This window comes from Macadamia integrifolia, chromosome 11 (genome assembly GCF_013358625.1).
Source record: "Macadamia integrifolia cultivar HAES 741 chromosome 11, SCU_Mint_v3, whole genome shotgun sequence".
Taxonomy (NCBI): Eukaryota; Viridiplantae; Streptophyta; class Magnoliopsida; order Proteales; family Proteaceae; genus Macadamia; species Macadamia integrifolia.
This window is the reverse complement of record NC_056567.1, coordinates 16,698,014-16,706,025: the sequence shown is the minus strand read 5'-3', so window position 1 is coordinate 16,706,025 and position 8,012 is coordinate 16,698,014. Positions and strand designations below refer to the sequence as shown.

The window sequence follows — 8,012 nt, the reverse complement described above, 5'->3', positions numbered from 1 at the left end:
ACCTCTGAGGATGCATACCTATTTCTAAGGGAATTTGAAGAGGTATGTGTTCTAATTAAGATCCAACAACTTTCTGATGATGCTGTTAAGCTTAGGTTTATCACTTTTGTATTGAAAGACCAAGCTAAGAAGTGGTTGTATAGGTTACCCACAAATTTCATAACCTCATGAGAACAATTCACAGTTGTCTTCCTTAAGAATTTTTTCCCAACTCACAAGACTAATAAGCTTAGAAGTGATATCCTTCAGTTTAGGCAAAAATCTAGTGAGTCATTTTCCAAATTTATGGAGAGATTCAAGGATCTACTCCAAGAATACCCTCACCATGGCCTAGACTTGTGGCATTTATGTCAAATAATTTATGAGGGTATTGATTACCCAACTAAACAAATAATAGAGTCTATGTGCCCTAAGAGATTCACATCCTTTACAGATGAAGGAAAGACATAGGAATTCTTACTTGACTTAGCTGACAAAACGCATGAATGGGAATCAACCCAAGAGAGTAAAACAACCATAGGAGGAAAAGAATATTTTGTGGATGTGATAGTAGCCAAGGAAGCCCATTTGGATAGCCTAATCAAGAGAATTGAGGCTATTGTTCCTAGAGAGCCATCACTAGTCAATTTGGTTAAGATTTGTGCTTGGTGCCAGTCCCCTGGACATCTCCTAGAAGAATGCCCCAACACCTCTGGGGGCACTTCTAATGATAGTGTTTATGCCTTATACCTGAATAATCCATATAGTAATGCCTACAATCTAGGATGGAGAAATCACTCAAATTTCTCTTAGAATCAGGGCAACCAAGCAGGGCCTTCCAATTTCCATAATCAAGGTCAACCTGGACTCCAAAGGCCTCCCTTTGCACAACAATCTTTTTCTCAAAATACTTTCCCTAGGTCAAATGTAAGACCTCAGGCTAGTTTTCCTAGGGCGCTTCTCCTATCATCTTATCAGCAACCCTCTGGGTTTACCAACACTGGAGAGGCAAGTAGAATAAGTGACTTGAAAAAAAATATGACCCTCCTCATGACAAGTCATCAAAATCTTACGAGAAAACTCACTCAAGTTATCTCTCAATTATGCGTGAGAGGGAGAAAGGAACTTTACCCAGTCAACCAGAGCCTAACCTTAAGCATCATCAGCCTGTTAGGTCACAAACATTAACTAATGCACCACTGAATATAGTATAAGGTTAGACCCAACAAGAGCCCTCTAACCAATGTAATGTTGTTTATGCCCTTAGGAGTGGTAGAGAGTACCAACAGAGTGTTCCTTAATCTTCTTCATCTATTACTCATGTTAACTCTCCTTTAGTTGAGGACACAAGTGTGCCTCTAGTTTTAGGTTCGTCTGATGAACCTAAAGATTTTTCTGAAACTAAAGATGATTTGGTTGAGGAAACCAAAAATGATTCTTTTGAATAGGGGCAAATCCCTAATAGTCCTTATGTTCATCCTATCCCATTTCCTAATCGCTTAGTAAACAAAAGGAAGACTGTTTCCATGGACAAAATTTTAGAAGTTTTCAAAAAGGTAAAAGTGAACATCCCCCTTTTGGATGCCATATCCTAGATCCCCACCTATGCAAAGGTACTAAAAGATTTGTGTACTCACAAATGTATCACTAGTGTGCCCAAAAAGACATTCTTGACAGGTAACGTTAGTTCCATAATTACTCAGCCTATAGCAGCCAAGTATAAGGATCCAGGGAGCCCTATTATATCTTGTGTCATAGTCAACACCTACATTAAGCATGCCTTACTTGACCTTGGCGCAAGTGTGAATCTTTTACCTTACCATGTGTACAAGCAACTTGGATCGGGAGAATTGAAAGCCACTGGAACTACTCTTCAGTTGGCAGATAGGTTTGTTAAAATTCCTAAAGGGATGGTTTAGGATGTCTTACTAAAGGTGGGGGGATTTATTTTTCCTATTGATTTCATTGTGTTAGATACCAAACCCTTCTCAACCAAGGATGAGATCCCAATAATTCTAGGAAGACCATTCTTGGCTACCAGTAATGCATTAATTAACTATCGGAATGGTTTCCTAAGATTATCTTTTGGTAACCAAACTATTGAGTTTAACATGTTTAGGATAGGCAAGCAAACACATATGGAATAAGAGATTAATATGATTGAGGATTTTTTGGATTTTTTTGATGATTTAATTACCAACTTTGATATTAATTTTGATTCAGAATTCCAAGAGTGTATAGATGAGTTGGATAATGATAGTGAAAATTTCTTTTCTAAAGTCTTGAGTCTTCACACACCTGTGGAGCCCTTAGGATCCCTTTCCAATCCCATTCTCAAACCTTCCACAGTTGAGCCCTTTAAGCTAGATCTTAAAGAGTTACCATCTAATTTGAGGTATGCTTTCCTAGGGCTTGACCATACTCTTCCTGTAATAATTTCTTCAAATTTGACTTCTATCCAGGAAAAGGAGTTACTTAAAGTGTTAAAAGATAATAAGGAAGCCCTAGGTTGGACCATGGCTGATATCAAGGGTATAAGCCCTTCTATTGTGCAACATCATATACATCTTATGGATGATTCCAAACCATCCACGGAACCCACGAAAAGCTAACCCAGTGATGATGGAAGCTATTAAGAAAGAGATCCTAAAGTGCTTGGATCATGGAATAATTTATCCTATTTCTGACAGCCAATGGGTTAGCCCAGTTCACGTAGTGCCTAAGAAGTCTGGTGTGACTATAGTTCCCAATGCCAATAATGAACTAATTCCAACCCATGTTCAATCTGAGTGGAGAGTGTGCATAGATTACAGGAAACTTAATGTGGCAACATGGAAGGACCACTTCCCGTTGCCATTCATTGATCAGATGTTAGAGAGGTTAGCTAGACATAAATACTATTGTTTTCTTGATGGATATTCTGGCTATAACCAGATCCCAATTGCTTTAGAGAACAAACATAAGACCACTTTTACATGCTCATATGGAACATTTGCTTACAGGCGTATACCCTTTGGGCTTTGCAGTGCCCCTGCTGCATTCCAACAATGCATGATGAGCATATTTTCTGATAAGGTCAAAAAATTCTTAGAAGTATTTATGGATGACTTTTTAATTCATGGGAATTCCTATTCTGAATGTCTTCATCATCGTTCTCTAGTTTTGAAAAGGTGCATATCTAAGAATTTGAGTTTGAATTGGGAGAAATGCCATTTCATGGTTAAATCTGGTATTGTTTTAGTCATGTAATATACAAGGATTAATCACCTATTTGGACTGAACCTTTTGAACTGATGTGTAATGCTTCAGATTTTGCCATAGGAGCGGTTTTGGGTCAAAGGATTAATAAGTTGCCCACTGTCATTTATTATGCTAGTAGGACCTTAAATGATGCACAACTTAATTATACAACCACTGAAAAATAATTTTTAGCGGTTGTGTTTGCATTGGAAAAGTTTCAGTCTTACTTAGTTGGTTCAGATGTGGTGGTGTATACTGATCATTTTTCTCTCAGATACTTAGTTCAGAAGAAGGATGCCAAAGCCCGTCTCATTAGGTGGGTTTTACTTTTGCAAGAGTTTGATTTAGAAATTAGGGATAAAAAAGGAGTTGAAAACCTAGTTGCAGATCATTTATCCCGGCTTTTCAATTCCTTGACTGTCGATTCTCTAATCAACGAGAACTTTCCAGATGAACAGTTACTTATAGTGTCCAGTGAACCATGGTTTGCTGACATTGTCAATTTCTTAGTTTCAGGTGTGACTCCGGATCACTAGTCCACCCAAGATAAGTATAGATTTCATTCCCAATTTAAGCACTTTTTTGGGATGATCCTTATTTATTTAAGATATGTCCGGATCAGATTATCCAATGATGTGTTCCTGATCATGAGCAACATTCTATTACCTCTTTTTGTCATGATCATGCATGTGGTGAACACTTTGAACTAAAGAAAACTACTGCAAAGGTTCTCCAATGCGGATTTTATTGGCCCACTCTTTTTAGAGATGCTTTTGATTTTTGCAAGGCTTGTCCCACCTGTCAATCTTTTGGCCTTATTAATAAGAGGAACATGATGTCCCTCAACCCTATTTTGGTAGTTGAGATCTTTGATGTTTGGGGCATCGATTTTATGGGACCATTCCCTAATTCCTTTGGGAATCTGTACATACTTTTGGCTGTTGATTATGTTTCTAAATAGATAGAGGTCATACCTTGTAAATCTAATGACCACATAGTGGTGGTCCAGTTTCTCAAAGAGAACATTTTTTCCAGCTTTGGTGCACCACGTGCAATAATTAGTGATATGGGTACTCATTTTTGTAATCAGCCTTTTGAGGCCCTAATGAAAAAGTATGGGATCACTCATAAGTTATCTACCCCTTATCGTCCCCAAACTAATGGCCAAGTGGAGGTGTCTAATAGGCAAATCAACAAATCTTGGAGAAAACTGTTAATCCCAACCATAAGGACTGGTCCCTTAGGTTCATTGATGCCTTGTGGGCCCATCGGACTGCATTAAAGACCGATCTTGGTTAGTCTCCCTACCGTTTGGTGTATGGGAAAGCTTGTCACTTACCAGTTGAGTTGGAGCATAAGGCCTTTTGGGCCATCAAGAAGCTCAACTTAGATTTGTTTGATACGGGAATTCATCGTAGGCTCCAACTATCTAAGTTGGAGGAACTTAGGAATGAAGCCTATGAAAGTTCTAGGATTTACAAGGAAAAGACCAAAGCTTTCCATGATAAACACATTCTACGTAAATCTTTTACAATTGGTGATAAGGTCTTATTATATAACTCTCGATTGCATATTTTTCCTGGTAAGCTTAGATCCCGATGGGATGACCCATTTATTGTCTATAATGTATATCCCCATGGGGCTGTGGAGATTTTGAATCCAAGAACAGGGGTAATTCGAAGGTTAATGGTCAGCGTTTGAAGCCATTCCTCGAGTTTTCTAATACTGGTAGTGAAGAGGTCATGGATCTCCTTGAACCTCTTTACACTGATGACTAACTTTTAATCAGGTATGACCCCCTTGCATTGTCTTCGTTTTTAATTCTTTCCATGCATTGAGGACATTGCATGACTTAAGTGTGGGGGAGGGAAACCAGTTTCTACTTTTTTCACTTTGTTTTGTTTGTTTTTCTTTTTATTTTTGAGCTTGCTAAGGATGAAGTCCTACTTTGGCTTTTGGCTAATGATCAGACCATTCGGTTGCTTGATGTATGAAAATAAAAGTTTTGATTAAGGTACCCATTTTGAACGTATAAAAACCCTATTGAGAAGAAAGAAACAAGCTTGTGTCTTGAGATGGGACTTTCTTTTGAAAAATAAGAGACCCCATGTTTTATGGTGTTGGACCATATGTAAGTCTATGGGTTCCTTGTAGTTTTGATTTGGAGTTGAGACCTTCTTTTTAATTTGGCATGGGTTGACAAATGCACAATTTTAAATGAAATGTGAAATGTGGTATAAAGAAGAATAAGAGTTGATTCCCTTGGAACTAGACAGGGCATTGCGCCTCAGGAAGCGTGGTGTCTTGATTGAAATTCCTTGGGAGGAAACTTCTGAAGTAACTCTAGCATCACTACCTTTGTGGGCATATGCAAAAAGCGAAGCTACATAGTAACTTGGGTGTCTGGTGTTTGCTCCACCATGTCATTCAGGCCAAAAGTAGTGGAGTAGAATAGAGTTTAAGCGAAAAAAAAAAAGGAGAAAAAAATGTGCAAATGTCATTAATGCTTAGTAATATATTTTGGTAAAAAACACTTCAACGCCTTAGTTATTTGTTCCCTATTTCTTCACAAGTGGTTTTGCCTTAAGATAAGGATGTTTTGGAAGAGATGAGGTGAGTTCCAAATTAAGAAATATGCTAGTGCCTGGAATTGATCAAGGGTAATAAAAGTTCAAGTGTGGGGATCCCTTGTAAGAAAAATCATCTTTGCTCTGGATCGGTATGAGCCTTACCTTTAGCCAAGGTTGGGATTTATTTATTCTGAATTTTGGGTGTATATTCACTGCAAACACCCATGAGACACAACTCGTCCACTAGGGTAACTTAGGGGTTTAAAGGCTTGTTGCACATGCTTAGTGTAACTGTGATTCCTAAGAAAGTGAGTTAGGCTTTTTTTTCATTTCTTTATTTATTTATCTTGCTCGAGGACGAGCAAAAGTCAAGTATGGGGGAATTTGATGAGCACAATAATGTGTAAAATCTTAGGGATATAAGTGTACATTTTGCCCCACTTTGGATAATACTACTTTTATTTTTCTTGTTTTTTTTAGTTTCCAAGTTTACAAGAGAAAGTGCTTAAAGTGAATCAAGAACCAGTCCAAAGGTGGAACCCACTCATTGGTACCACGTCCTCTCTCCTACAAAATCCTGAAGATTATTCTCTCTCCTTGCCACCTCACAAGATCTTGAAGATGCTATGCAGAGATTCCTTTCTGATGTAATCAAGATTGCAAGATATTGGTTAATATTGCAAGGAAGGAATAGAATCTGTTAATTTTGGAAACAAATTCTCTCTTTCCTCGCACAATATCTCAGAGAATGAGGATTTTTACCAAGATTTTATTTTATTTTATTTTATTTTATTTTTAAAGAAGACTTGTAGAAGGAAAGAGGCAAGACAAAAGCCCTACAAAAGCCCCTTCCTTCCCCCTCCTAATTATTATTCCCCTTAGTTTATTTTCTAGTTTATGCTTAGTTTTCTTCTCTCTCTCCCTCTCACTCTTTAGTTTTAGTTATTCTCTATTTTTGCTTTAATCACTTTTGTAATAGTTTTTTTTTATGTCAATTAATGCAATCACTCTTTTATTCTTATTTAGCCTTTTATGTTTATGATTTATGCAATTGAGTTGTAATTTTTAAAGTTATAGTTCTAGGCTTAGATCTAGGTAACAAGATCACAAGCCGTGGAGCATCTTTTTTTTCAAGTTCAGTTTTTTTTGTTTCAAGATTTGTTTTCTCTAGTACTAAAACTTTCAGATTTGGTTTATTCCAGATCTGGTTTTTAGTATTGGTAGTATCTCAAATCACCCAAGTTTTCAAGTTCAAAGGTTGAAGTTCAAGTAAGTAGGCTCCTTCAATAGTCTTCTCTCCCCCCTCTCATTCCCTCTTCTGACTACCCTTTATTTCTTAATTTAGGATTTTAATTTCAGTCGTTACATTATTGCTATCCCTTACCCCCAAGGTTCATGGCTAGTGTATGTGTTGGCTTTGCCCCTCCTAGCCATAGAACCATCAATTTATTGCTTTTATTTTAATTGTCTCCCTTTCCTTAAAGCCAAGTAGAGTAACCCTTGTAAGAGTGACTCTCTAGTCAACTAGGGAAGCTCATATTATGATGCATCCCTCGGGCTAAGTAGAGAAACCTACTTGTGAGCCTCTCTCTAGCTTTCTCCCATTTCTTTTACTTTATTTTTATTTCAGCATTTTTCCTTTAAATTTTTATTAATTGCGTGGGTTGTTTTATTTTCAGTTATTTATTTATTCAATTTTAATTGCGTGGCTTGCGTCTTTAAATTCTTAGATGACGAATGGTTAGGACGTTATTTTAGATACATATGTTTAGGACGGTAGTTAGAATTAGAGCACAACCATCAATAGGTTCACTTTCGCATTACTAAAAGAAAAAAAATAAAGTGGCTGCTCTCTCTGAGTTCGACCCGTAGCTACACTGATCTGTATGCTTGCGGTTACATTGAAAATCTCAAACATCAGGCTTCTTTTTGGAGTGTCTTAAATTAAATAATTGACGAATTTCATATCAAACATGCACTTTAAATTATAATCCCATGTATGCTTTATTTTCAACCATATTAATTGCTTGTATATGAATTGTTGATGTAAATATGATTGTGTATGGGTAGAATCTGGTGTGGCTAAGGGGAATTATAAATGTGCTTGGTGGAACCTATGTCTATGACCTATTCTTTTGGTTTTTCAACGAATTTGCTTCAATCACAGAAACAACAAAAAGTTCCTCCTTTATGAGATTCACCATAGGCTTGAAGTTGTCATTC

General features: G+C 37.1%; 1 non-coding gene across 1 annotated transcript; it reads right to left on the bottom strand.

Annotated features, from left to right (window-relative positions):
• Positions 1-225: 225 nt before the first annotated feature.
• Positions 226-332, bottom strand: LOC122094524. The gene has a single exon (XR_006144839.1). It is a non-coding gene; the product is annotated as a small nucleolar RNA R71 (small nucleolar RNA).
• Positions 333-8,012: the final 7,680 nt, after the last annotated feature.